Source organism: Gossypium hirsutum, chromosome A05 (genome assembly GCF_007990345.1).
Source record: "Gossypium hirsutum isolate 1008001.06 chromosome A05, Gossypium_hirsutum_v2.1, whole genome shotgun sequence".
NCBI classification, from domain to species: Eukaryota; Viridiplantae; Streptophyta; class Magnoliopsida; order Malvales; family Malvaceae; genus Gossypium; species Gossypium hirsutum.
The window spans coordinates 42,666,981-42,681,663 of record NC_053428.1 but is presented as its reverse complement, the minus strand read 5'-3'; the positions used below and the strand labels follow the sequence as shown (position 1 = coordinate 42,681,663).

Genomic DNA, 14,683 nt, shown 5'->3' with positions numbered 1-14,683 from the left:
AAGCAAGCAAAAATTGTCCTGACGATGAAAGTGTACATCGTCTTATATCTCATCATTAAACGAGGAGGCTAGATCAAAATGAAATCATTCAATATTTTATAAACCACATTTTTTTTTTCAAGTTTGAATAAATAATATAAGTTGGTTTAAAGATCAGATAGCACATATAATTAGCCCAATACATGATGAGGCCTAACAAACCCAAGTTAATAGCAAAGGGTGGCAAACCCTAGTCTCAGAATAAGATTTCCGCCAATAATGTTGTCACCACCCCTATAGTATACTCCAAGTACGATTTGAGTTTTCTTGTTTAACTGTAATTTAGTGAGTTGAAACTTGACCATTTGATTACAAACAATAATTATGGACTGTGTTGATCCATATGACGATCCTATAAGGATCCTTAAAATTCTTGAAAAAAACAAAAAGAAATATTGAATATATAAGAGTGAAACACTAGGGCCGTACTCAAATAATGAGAATCGCAAGCTCTACTTGACATTTGCTGTTCGAAACTCAACTCTTGCTCAATCAAATATTATTTTAGAAGCTTAAGCTCTATTTAAGCTCTATTGAAGTAAGCTTGTTCACCTGATTTGCATATTTTAGCTTCAATTCAAACTCATTCCCATATACAAATTTTTTGTACTTCACTAAAAAAAATTGAAATTTAAGTTTCAAGTGTATTAAAGGTAAAGTAGTAATCTAAAATTAAAAATACTATTATCAATTAAAAATTTGATTAAGCTCTCGAGCTGTTCAGAACAAGTATTAAGGTACTCAAACCTAGCTCGCTTGATAACTCAAGCTACTCAATCTTGAGCTTGGTTTAACAATATTGAAACAAATCATGACTAAAGAAATAGTGAGTGTAACTGAGAGATAGTTAAGATGAAATCTGTTCCTCTATTATTAATTGGATTAATTTAGTCTATGTTCTGTTAAAAGGAATAATATAAGGTCAAATTGAAAAAGACTTAACATTTACTGTTTGAAAGATATTGTTCACTATTTAACAAAGTTGTTATTTTTAAAGTTTTTATGGTCTTGTAAATAAAATCTTTTGTTTGGAAAAGAAAAAAAATTCAAGACATTTTTTATACCATGATTGTTAATTTTGGTACAATTTGATCCTATTTGATTCTTTTTAATTCTATAGGCACCAAACTAACTCATTTAAAAATAGAGGGGCTAAGTTGATCCAGACACTATAATACAGGGACCTCTTGGTACCTTAACCCTAAAGAAACCTAGTTTATTTAATAATTCAAGCTGCTCAAGCTTGAGCTTGGCTCGACAATGCCTTAATCGAAGTTGAATTTTCTTTTTGAATTTAACTCAAGCAACTTTCGAGCACACGTACATCATTTACACCTCTATTAAACAAACCAAATACAACACTCATCTAAATTCGAGTACTAAGAATTTCTCCGAATAAGAAGTAAGAATAGAGCTAACAATGAAGATTATGACTCAAAATACATGAATAGTAACATAAACTTTAACTAAGATGCACAAAAAATTCTTTAGTCTAATACAGACATTATAAATATTTATATAGGTAAAGTGCTTAATTAGTATCACTCCAATTAATAAATATCCATCCCCCCTCAATTGCTCACTACAAGAGCCAATTGACGTTGCACAAAATTCTATATCTCCTAGACCTCTTCCTACAATAATGAATATTCATCCTATGCTTATTGGTGCAAAGGCTGGTATTTATAAGTGCTAAGCGTGTTTTGTAAACCTTTCACTAGATGAGCCCTGAGACTTTGTTGAAGCTGCTAGTCAACCTTAATGGAAGAATGTAGTAGAAGTTGAATTGTATGCAATAATAAAACAAGATACATGAAGCTTGTTTAAATTTCCAAAGGGTCACAAGCCAGTGGGATGTAAATGCATGTTCAAAGTCAAAAGACATGTAGGTTCAGCAAGGTATAAAGCTAGACTGGTCGCAAAAGGGTAGTCCTAGATTGTTGGACATAACTTCAAGGAAACTGACAATCCAAAAATTAAAGACAATATAGTGAGGATCATTCTTACACTTTGAATTAACCAACAAATGAAAGTTGAGACAATTAGATATTCCCAGTGCGTTTCTGAATAAGGAGTTCATAGAAGAGGTATACATGTTAGTTACAACTTCCTGATTCTGAGCATTGTACTGTTGGAGGAGATCAATTAGTGTATAAACTGAAAAAGGCCTTTTGTGGGTTCAAGCAAGCCCTAGAGGCATGGTTTGAAAAGGTTAAAGAGTAGGTTGGATAACTGGGGTTCAAACAATCAGCGGCCGACATTGCTCTCTGTATTAAGAACACTAACGGGAAGAAAGCGTATCTACTAGTGTATGTGGAAGCCATAGTCATTACAGGGGATGATCAATGGAAAATTGATGTATTGGTGAAATCACTTGATGAAAAATTCTTATTAAAGGATATAGGAGACTTGGTTTTTTATCTAGGGGTGGAAGCATAGGCTGTTGATGCAAAGTGTTGTTGAAGCATAGGGTTGCTTGCTTAATAGACACCAGTGATTGAAGTTTAACATAAACAAACTTAATTGAAAGAGTTCAAACATGAAATAAAATTTTAAAAGTAAAACTCTGAATTAAGCGTGAGTGCCGCAGCTTTAACAATCTTGCTTTTTACTGTCCCAAAAGGCTCCAAATAAGCATTTAGGCAAGTAGATTATCTGATTGCATCACTAACAAAAGCTAGAAAGATTGAAAAACGAAAAGACATGATCGCCGTTGCCGAGGATCGAACCCGGGTCACCCGGGTGACAGGCGGGAATACTTACCACTATACTACAACGACTTAGTTGCCGTCACTATTAAATTTATTTTTATTGTTGGAACTTTTCAAATTTGGCCGCAAAGGGACAAAAGAAGCAAAGGGAGGACAATATCTAGAGTAGTTTTAGTTGTACGACGAAGAGCTTTGACTGGTAACAAACTAGATACGTAGATTGATTGGTAATATTAGTTTATTCAGAGTTCAACCTCCACATTTGTAAATTCTCTCCTTAGTTGATTCTTCCCCGTCTTTATAAAATAGGAAGAAAAAAAATTCTTTGTTAATGGTCATAGCAGTTTTCAATATTTGATTCAGTTGCTTTCTTGAATTATCATCGAGACTGCTCGTCGACACACATGGTGTTTTTTGAAAGCAGGCTGATCCATCAACATCTAGTACTATAATCCCTTCACCCAAAACCCTGTGTTGGTGAAACAAAAACTCCACTGATCGTTTTTCTTTAAGATCTTACATACAACGTACATGTGTGAATAAAATAACTAAGATATAATCTTCCAAAAACTTTTCAAATATATGAAAATCTTGAAAAAGAAAAGCATATCTATGTCCGGCCCTGGTGACTAAATCCGAGTAAGGTAAATTTTTTGATAAATCAAGGCAACCATGAACTAGTAGTGTTAGCTCTTACCAGAAACATGTTACCTAGTTTACATAGGATGAGAAGATTGATGAATATTACCCACAAGTCATGACCTACAAAAACATGGAAGAGAAACAGTTACAAAGACAATGAACTTTATACCCATATGCTAATTGATTTATGTATATATATATGCTCCTTGATTGTTGAGATTCATCAAGCTCGAGCTCTACTCAAAATTCATTGCTTGAAATATGGCTCCAATTTGGTTGAATACTATTCTAAAAGCTCCGACTAGGCTTGTGGTAAAATCAAACTATTTAAGCTTGCTTAGATAAAGCATTTACAAATCCAAGCTTGAGTTTGAACCTGTTTCGTATACAACATAGTAATTTAATATTAAAAATATTGAAAATGAATTATTATAAAAAGCTCGATCAAGCTCGCAAGCAGCTCAAATCAAGTAATAAGGTACTCAAACATGGCTCACTTGATAACTCAAGCTGCTCACGCTTGAATCGATTTCAAATTTCTTTCGAATAACTTGCGAGCACAAGTGCCTTGTTTATACCCCTATCAAATGCGTACCAAATCTAACACTCATTTGATTTCGAGAATTAACTAAGAATTTCTCCAAGTATGAAGTAAGGGTAGAGCAAATAATGAAGATTTAAACCATAATTTACAGCTCAAAATACATAATATATATATAAATTTTACATTAATAGTAACATAAATGTTAACAATGACGCACAAGAAATCTTTAGTATAGTACATACATTATAAATATAAATATGGATAAAGTGATTAATCAGTATCAGACCAGTAGATATCCATCCCGCCCCAGTCGTTCTCAGGCACTCCAAGAGCCTTCCAAACTGCTTTCGAGGCATCAACAATGTTGTTAGGGCAAGGGGGCTGATAATCATGGTTCGAATCGCATCCCATAGTAGAATCACATTCATCCACAACTTTAGCCCTCACAGATTTTCAATTGCCATGGATGTTGATATAATTCAAACACCTCTTCCCGTTATTATACCACCCTGTAGAATGTGCCACCACAGGGACATCATCGGAGTGGTACTGATTGTCACATTCAGATGGTGCACCACCGTCTCCATCTCGCTCAAAGCTGTTAAGCGTCAGTGTTGCTTTCATTTGGCTTGATACAGGGGGTGAACATTTGTATGTCGTGTACCACTTGCCATCCTTGCAACAATCAGAATCATTTTCCTGGTTGCATTGCCCTGGTGGAGGGGTTTTCCCTTTGATCTTGCCACTAGGGCTGCATGTCTGTGCTTCAACACTAAGAAAAAGAAGAAGAATGCAAAGGAGAGGAAAGACAGTCGAACAAATTACTTGCTTCATCATTTTTATCTTCTTTAAGTCACTTCTGTTTTGATGTTTTAGTGCAGAAAACTTCAAGTGGGAAAAGCAATATATCGAGATCTTAGCAATGAGTAATTTAAAATATTGGTCTTTCACTATGAAAATTTATGATGGACTGAAGACTTACCAGTAAGCTGATAAAATTATATTTTATCATTTACCAAAATTTTGTCATATATTTATCATTCAGAAGCATCTATGTGGGAGGTTCCTGCAGGGTTGGTTCACTTTTAGTTTATTTAAATATCTTATGGCAGCTATTTGTTGATGAAGATCGAAGGGGCTTTAGATTATACTTGTCAACAAATCATTTTACTGGCTGATGCCTAAATTGGATGGATTTGAAGATGGTTACACTTAGCTTACCATTTTCCATAAAATTTTTGTAATGAAAATTATTTTCTGTACATACATTACATCGTATGCTTCTTTAAAATATCTTTAAATATATACACATATAAAAATCATATTCCTGATATCCAGTCCCAATAGTAGTGTTACAATTTCTGTCTTAAATTCCGTTCACAGGAAAGAACCAAGGTGAAAGATCCAAAGGAGGAGCAATAAGTATATAAACCTTGACAAATTAACTTTCCTAATTAAAGCAGCAGCATATAATATTGTTTTAATTGGCAGACCAAAATTTGAAATTTTGTCCGTAATTTGGAAATGTGCATATAAAAATATTAAGCACCAAAATTAGATTTGGGTAAAAAATTTAACTCAATAATTTATGGACGATAAACCCAATTCAATTTTTAGTTCTATAATATATTATATAATTTATTTATATAAAAATTTAATTTATAATACTATACAATACTATAGTATAAACATTAAAATATATTTTCTTTAAAATTAAAATAAAATCATTTTAAAATGTTAAATAAAAATAAAATACTTTTTTTGTAAAAAAAATTACATACTTAAACATTATCGTAAGGCTCTTGTTGACTCAGATAATTATTTCAAATGACAATTCACAGAAGGACCAATAGTGTTAACATAATGAAAGTTCAAGTAGCACTTCTAACAAAAAAGGAAAAGTTTTAAGTACATAAATTGAAAGAGCGCTATAGTTTGGGGACCGTTTTTTATTTTAAGGCTTTTTAGTAGGATGAAATTCTCTAAGAATGGCATCCGTGTCAACATTTGTGAAATTGTTCAAGTCAAGAGACAATAGGTTGTCTCTTTCATAGCACGGTACACCATAGTACTCACAAATGGTGGCAGGGAAAATATCAATGTTAGCATGCCTGACGTATACTCAGTCATGCGTACCAATTTTTTAATTGGAGTAAAACTCTAGCACTACATGTACAATGGACACTTGCTTGGGAAGCAAGCAAAAATTGTCCCGGTGATGAAAGTGTACATCGTCCTATAACTCATCATTAAACGAGGAAGCTGGATCAAAATCATGTTCAGGGATGAACGTACGTCCCTGAATTGTTTGATAAAAATCAGCGACCTCTTGCTGTGCAAATTTAACACCGTCATATTTCGTCTCGAACACAGGACCAAAAAGAATGCAGAGGCTTAACCAGTGAACCTTGGGCTCAGCTTGCCCTTGCATCCAAATCGGAGAACCTTTTTCCACGGTGGCACTTTCAGGAACATCTGATCTCATACAGAAAACTCAATGTCCTTTCTCTTTAAATTGGCATAAGATTTCTGTCGATGAAGTGGCTTTAAGACAGTCATGGATCAACTTGACAGTATTCTCAATTTCAGAAACTAGCTAGGGGCCCAAAACTTGACGTTCACTTAACTTAGTCCAACACAGCAGAGTATGACACCTACAACCATACAAAACCTCATAGGGTGCCATATGAATACTAGACTGGAAGTTGTTATTGTACATAAACTCAGTCAATGGTAGGTAATCTTCCCAACTACCCCGAAAGTCTATTACACAACCCTGAAGTATATCCTCTAGAATTTGAATGACTCACCCAGACTGTCCGTTGGTCTGAGGATGTTGTTGGGTGCCATCTGAATACTAGATTGGAAGCTGTTGTTGTATGCGAACTCATCCAACGGTAGGTAATCTGCTCAACTACCCCAAAGTATATCCTCTAGAATCTGAAATGACTTGCTTAAATTGTCTGTCGGTCTGAGGATGATAGACAATACTAAAATCAAGTTGGGTGCCTAAAGACATATGAAGTTTCTTCTAGAACAGAGATATGAAACACGGATCTCTATCAGAGATAATTAAGACTGGAATCTCGTGCAGTCTCAAAATTTCAGCAATATACAACTTAGCTAACTTTTGCAGTGAATAATTTGTTCTAATAGGAACAAAATGAGCATATTTGGTCAACTGGTCTATGATGACCCAAACCGAATCTTTCTTAGTGGGAGTTAAAGGCAACTCACTAACAAAATCCATAGCTACATGCTCTCACTTCCACTGAGGATCTTAATCAGCTGAAGCAGACCTGAGAGTAACTGATGTTTGGCCTTAACCTTTTGGCACGTCAGACAATGGGACACAAAAGCAACCACTTCCCATTTTAGCCAAGGCCACCAATAGAGTTCTCGGAGGTCTCGATACATTTTATTTCTGCCAAGATACATAGCATAAGGGCTACTATGTGCCTCATGTAGGATCGGTTGCCTGAACTCCTTATCATTAGGCACACAAATCCGACCCCTAAAGTACAGAACTTTTTCATTATTCAAGCTAAAATATGAAGTTTCACTTGAACTAATTTGCTGCAGCCGTTAAACTAGAGACTCATTACTCAACTGTTTAACTCGAATCTGTTTGACCCAAGTCAATTTAACCTAATAAAAATCTGTGGCCTCTTGTTGTGCAAATTTAACACTGTCGTATTTCGACGACGAAATTGAGGCGGTGTGGGAACAAGATCATTTACGCATTCGCGAGGGCATTCTTTTAATTTTTGCACTTAAATTCAATAAAAATAAACTCAATATCCAATTGAAAGCAATCAATACGTAAATTAAAAACTTTAAAATGGAAAGAAGAAAGACAGTAATAATAAATAAAGGAAAAGAAAACTTAAACCGTATTGATTGTTGTAGTCGAATGGATTGAATCAAGAAGTGTCATGTTCCCTAAGCCAAAATGGTGTGATACTTGCAAAAGAAGAAAACTAACAAAAGTAAAGTAAAAGAAAAGAAATCGATCAATGAATCGAAGTGTAACCTCCTCAACCCGACCTAAACATTATGGTCGAATCGAGAAGGCCACATTGGATACCTTAGTGTCGAACCTACCCCAATGATAGTTAAAAACCTTCAAGTACTCCCTTTTATAACACCGTGGTTTCTATTGTCAGCTTTGGAAAAACATCATTTACTTAGTCCAACCATGTTTAGGTTGAATTAGTGAATTAAGTAAATTTAGAAAAAAAAAATCAGACTATTAGAGTTGCCTTCGAAAAAATCATTTTGTTATCTTCTTAGAAGGGGAAATGTACCATTACTAGTCAAATTATTAATTTAGCCATATATCATGTACAGTTCATTTCAACATATTTATAAAAAACTGTGTATCTATACCAAAAATGCATGTCATGTATGCCTGAAAAATCTCAAAATATCAAATAGTCCTAAACCACGGTTTAAAGAAACTTTACAATCCAAAACCAAATAATAATAATAAAATAAACCTAAAATATAATTAAATTAAAATAATATGACGAAGTAAAGTCTGAGGTCCACCGTACGTCCGCATGCCAGTTCTAATCCTAAGTTCAATCGTTACCTAAGAAGTTGAGGTAATGAGGTGAGCTTAACAAGCTCAGTGTGAGACTAAACAAGCAAGTATTAAGCATTCATACAAGCATTTTCGTAAAGGTACCAATAGCACAATAAAAAATTATCAATACTAATTCCATATGCACATGATTGTGAAAAATGCACATGTGAGATCCTACCCATACCATCCGCTACACACCACGAGTTCCCCAAAACTCGTCTGCCAAATTCCAACGTATGTGAGTAAAGCTCGATTTGGTAAAACCACCAATAATCAATAATGCAGTGAAACTGCCAAATAAATAATGTGATATAATCACCTATCCCCTGATACTCCAAACACAATGCACTGACAACAAATATATGCGGACTAACTATGCTGCCGGTACTCCACGAAACTCCTCTATCAACCAAAAAATACCATCCCAATGCACTTGCAATATGTCATACAAATTCATAAATAATCATATTTCAAAAATTTTTACATTTATCTGTCATGTTCAACATGTCCACAATAATTACATACTTTCAGTTCCAATTTTCAAATTACCATTAAGATGGTCTCTATGAATATCGTTTAGTTCACATACTTTACGAATTTCATTGTGCACCAATAGCAACCTTACGTATGTATATCATAGTAATATTCTATGCATTTAAATCATGCATAAACCTAATATCTCAACATTTCATACAATTCAATCAAACATTCTTATATCACATAATATAATTATGCATAACAATCTCAATTACACATTTATATAGTCAAATTAACTAGCAATTTTGTCAACACAACAATCTTTTAAGGCTCGAAACGCACTTGGGTTGACCACTAAAAAAACTAAAATTTTGGCTGTTAAGCCAAACCAATCAGTAAGCTAATTTATCAAATATAATATGATATTTATCATTATCAAATAAATTTTACAAGTTTAGGACCCGCACCTTATTTTTTGCTTTCTCGCAACACCCTAGTGAATCTTCTATTTTTCCTTAATAAAACTTTATACAATCTTAAACCAAAATTTAGTATAAATTCAATCAATTTATCATTTAACAAACTCCCAATTACCCACTTATAGGTTCAAACAAATTGTGGAATTAATAGCTATTTTACGAATTCAAACTAGTTTGATTCCTTACCACGTATCGATGCGAACCGTACGTATGATCGTTCTTTGGCTTTACGGTTGATTTGGGGTGTTTGGATCAACACCTAATTTAATAATATACTGGAAAATAAGAAGCTAATAATGATTAAATTCCTTCATTTAATCAGTCCATAACATTTACCCTACAACTATGTTAAAACAATAATTAATTATATGCTTAATTGCAGTTACGCTTCCCGATTTGTGAGTTTCGAATGCCCAAACAATCAAGAACGGTTTTCCCTAGATGGCATGGGTTTAATAGCTGATTAGAGGGTTCAAGAACTCAAATTATAGCTAGAATTAAATTGGAAAGATTCAAGAAACAAAACAACCCCCTATTCTACACATATGTGCATGCATCACCAACCATGGTAGTCGAAATTAGGGCCAAATTTTAAAATGGTTTGAGACCTCATTAAAATCTGGAAAAATACCTTTAAAAATTTTTAAAATCTCCCAAATTCTAGATCTGGAAATTTTGGTTTTTAATTGACAAGATTAACCAAGAAATTGAAGAGAAAAGAGATTTACCCAAGCTAGTTGAGAGAAACAACAATGACACCTTCTTGGCAATATTTGGGATCAGTTTTGGAGTTCAATATTTCAGATTTAGGGCTGATTTATTTGGGGAAAAATTGAAGCAGAATAATAAAGGAGATGGTGCACAATCTTGATACAAAAAGAAGAAGAAAAAGATGGTAAAAAGGGAGGTTTAGGCAATGGCAACAATGGAGGAAAAAGGGAAAAGAAAAAAATAAAGATAAAGAGAGGGAGATGGGCTTAGGGACAGCTAAGGTAGAAGAAAAAAGGATTCAAAGGATGATTATTTTGATAAATAAATTATATTTATACCTAGGTTTACTAGGCTTGGATGACAACACATAAAAAAAGAAGAAGAAGAGAATTTGCAAAAATTAATTTATTTTGTAAGAGTTGAGCTTGAACTTGGGACCTCCAAATAACTAACCATTGAGTCAATTCCTTATTTTTGTTATATTTCTACATTTTTGTTGAGCTAAATTTGGGATGTTACATGAAGGAAACTTGAAGAGGAGATTGAGAGAAATTGATAGGGGGAAGAATTTTTAAGGGTTTAGAATGAATGTTCTGGGGAAATAAGAGAAGGTTTGAGAGTTTTGGAGTATTTAGAGGCTTTAAGCCTCCAAAACGCACGGGTTGCGATATGTGGAACCGGGTATCGTGTGACCCAACTTGCATATCATGATATCCCATTTTTGGACCCCTCATCTTCGAGTTTGCCTTCGGTGTCGCAATACCACTGTGTAAAGCAAAAAATTTTACTTTTGAAATTTCAAGGGTATCACGATATCAGGAGGTGGATATTGTGATAAAACTGAAGATTTTTGGTCCCTTTCAAAACTGTCCAGGAAGTCACGATATACCCAATTTGGTATCGCAATTTCACTGAACTAATCCCTAAAATCATGACAAAATCATCAATTTTCATCTCAATCATCAAAAATCTGACCTACCAAGTCTAAAATTAAACTAATACAATTTAAAATCCAAATCTAAATGTAGGAAATAAATGGAATCCATGCTCAAAAGATCTAATTATTTACAAATCCTTGTTCAATCGCCGCAGGCGGTCAATAACACCATTGAAATGGTGTTTAAACGGTGTCCTTGACACTCGAACAGGTCTTTTGTTTAGTGCATGACTAGAGCCTCTTGAGAGTCGTATCTTCTTCCTTATCCTTAATCATTTTCGGATTCTCTTGCGTGGCTCGTAAACACCAGAAAAATCACACCATTCCATGAAAGTTGCAAATTTGTTGGCATGATAATCTTTTGTCTCAATCACTTGGCACTTATACTCTTGTGATGGTAAAGAGAAACATATAATATTATTTTAATTCACCGGAAGAAGATATGTTAGACCAAAATTTGAAATTTTGTCCATAATTTTTAAATTTGCATATAAAAATATTAAGCATGAAAATTAGATTTGGGTAAAAAATTTAACTCATATAAATTATCGAAGAGTTAAGACAATTGAGCCAAACCTATCTCAATTTTTAGTTCTATAGTATATTATAAAATTTATATCTTATAAAAATTAAATTTATAATACTATACAATACTATAATATAAACATTAAAATATGTTGTCTTTAAAATTAAAAAAAAAAACAAACTGTAACGCCCCAAGTTTCTTAATATTTGAATTGTTTGTTGTGTAAAGTAAATCAACCTGCCTCAATGGTTAAGTGTTCTAGATGTGTGCTTGAGATCTTGTATATGTTTCCTTCTACTTAAATTTTGGTTATTTTTATCCATATATCTAGCTAGTCACACCTAATTTACCTATAATGTTTGTTTAATTATTAACAAGAATGAGGTTGTTGGTTCAGTGGTAAGACCTTAGGTTATCCTTAGTTTTCAAGTTTGAATCTATTTTGTACAAAAGTGGAATTATTTTTGCTCCTCATGCATGAGTACCATGACATCATGCACCTAGCGTACTTATTATCTTATCGACAATTTTAAAGTTTTATGAATTAGCTTAGGTTTAATGAAAAATCCTAAATCTAGAGTTTTATCAGAGTTTAGAGAATGTTTAAGTTGCTACCGTCTCTAGAGGTAAACAATTTTACTAAAGAAACTAATTTAAAAGTATCTAAAGCGTATCTAAAGTTCGAAGTTTCTTACTTGAATCGGTGCCAGAGTCTTGGTTTCACTTTACGAAAATTAAAATATCAATTTCAATCAAAAATTCAAAAAACTTTTTGAACATTTTGAACCCAAAATTTCATAGTCCGAGTTTTAAACATTTATTTTTTGATTACGTGTCAAGCTCTGGTTGACTCAGACAATTATTTTAAATGGCAATTCATGGAAGGAACGATAGTGTTAACATAATGAAAGTTCAAATAGCACTTCAGACAAAAAAAGAAAAGTTTTAAGTACATAAATTGAAAAAGCGTTATAGTTTGGGGACCATTTTTTAATTTAAGGATTTTCTAGTGATTTCGTTCATCTTTTCTATCAAATTTCTCTCATTTTCTTGCTTAATTAACACCAGTCATTGAAGTTAATTGAAACAGTTGAAAACATGAAATGAAGTTTTAAAAGTAAAACTCTGAATTAAGCTGAAACTGCTTTCACTGTTCCAAAAAGGCTCCAAATATACGTTTAGGGAAGTTAACTTTTCATTTAAGTTTGACAAAACAAAAACTCTTCTTAAAACCCCGTTGCTGGGGATTGAACTCGGGTCACTCGCATGACAGGCGGGAATACTGACCACCATACTACGGCCACTTTAATGATCAAGTTTTAAAATTAATTTTAAAACTTTAGAACATGCCAAATTTGGCCGCCGAAGAAGGAAAGGAGAGACCATACATAGATTAATTGTGTGTTTTAGTTTATTTAGAGTTCAACCTCAACATCTGTATATTATCTCTTTTGTTTGTTCTCATGATCTATACAAAGTAGGAAGAAAAGTAATCTAATATTAAAAATGTAATAATAATAATAATACTAAAAGCTCAATCAAGTTTGGGCTTGGCTTGAAACTGCTTGAATCGATTTCAAATTTCTTTCGAATAACTTGTGCGCACAAGTGACTTGATTATACCCATATCGAACGCGTACCAAATCCAACACTCATCTGATTTCGAGAATTAATTAAAAATTTCTCCAAGTAAGAAGGATAGAGCAAATAATGAAGATTTAAAACATAATTTACGGCTCAAAATACATAATATATATATAAATTTTACATTAATAGTAATATAAATGTTAACTAAGGCGCACAAGAAATCTTTAGTCTAATACATATATTATAAATATAAATATAGATAAAGTGATTAATCAGTATCAGACCAGTAAATATCCATCTCACCCCAGTCATTCTCAAGCACTCCAAGAGCCTTCCAAACTTCTTTCGAGGCATCAACAATGTTGTTAGGGCAAGGAGGTTGATAATCATGGTCCGAATCGCATCCCATAGTAGAACCACATTCATCCACAACTTTAGCCCTCACAGATTTTCCGTTGCCATGGATGTTGATATACTTCAAACACCTCTTCCCATTGTTATACCACCCTGTAGAAAGTGCCACCACAGGGTCATCATCGGAGTGGTACTGGTTGTCACATTCAGATGGTGCACCACCGTCTCCATCTCGCTCAAAGCTGTTAAGCGTCAGTGTTGCTTTCGTTTTTGCTTGATAGAGGGGGTGAACATTTGTATGTTGTGTACCACTTGCCATCCTTGCAACAATCAGAATCATTTTCCTGGTTGCATTGCCCAGGTGGAGGGGTTTTCCCTTTGATCTTGCCACTAGGGCTGCACGTCTGAGCTTCAACACTAAGAAAAAGAAGAAGAATGCAAAGAAGAGGAAAGACAGTCGAACAAATTACTTGCTTCTTCATTTTTATCTTCTTTAATTCACTTCTATTTGATGTTTTAGTGTAGAAAAATTCAAGTGGGAAAAGCAATATATAGAGATCTTAGCAATGAGCAATTTAAAACATCAGTCTTTCACTACGAAAGTCATGACAAAATTGTGAAGTGCCAAAAAATTATGGTGGACCGCTAAAATTGATGACTTATGATACAGCTGATAATATGGTATTTTATCATTTACCCAAGTTTTGTAATGTATTTATCATTCAGAAGCATCTTTGTGGGAGGTTCCTGCAGGTTTGATTCACTTATTTATTTTTTATATATTATGGCAGCAATTTGTTGATAAAGATGAAATGGGTTGGTTTGGAGACAAGAGGCTTTATATTAATTGTCAATAAAACATTTTATTGGTTGATGCCTAAATTGGAGGGATTTGAAGATGGTTACATTGTGCTTTTTCATTTTTCATATAATTTTGGCATACAAAATTATATTCTATACATATTTCAACACGTAGTTCTTTGAAATATCCCTAAATATATATATTCAACGTTTGAAATTTTATTAAATAAATATCTCTAAATTAGAATATTATTTTTTCTATTAAATAAAGATTATTTGTTTTTTAC

General features: G+C 33.3%; 1 pseudogene; it reads right to left on the bottom strand.

Moving 5' to 3' along the window:
* Positions 1–4,206: 4,206 nt before the first annotated feature.
* On the bottom strand, positions 4,207–14,482 carry LOC107961510 (uncharacterized; annotated as a pseudogene).
* Positions 14,483–14,683: the final 201 nt, after the last annotated feature.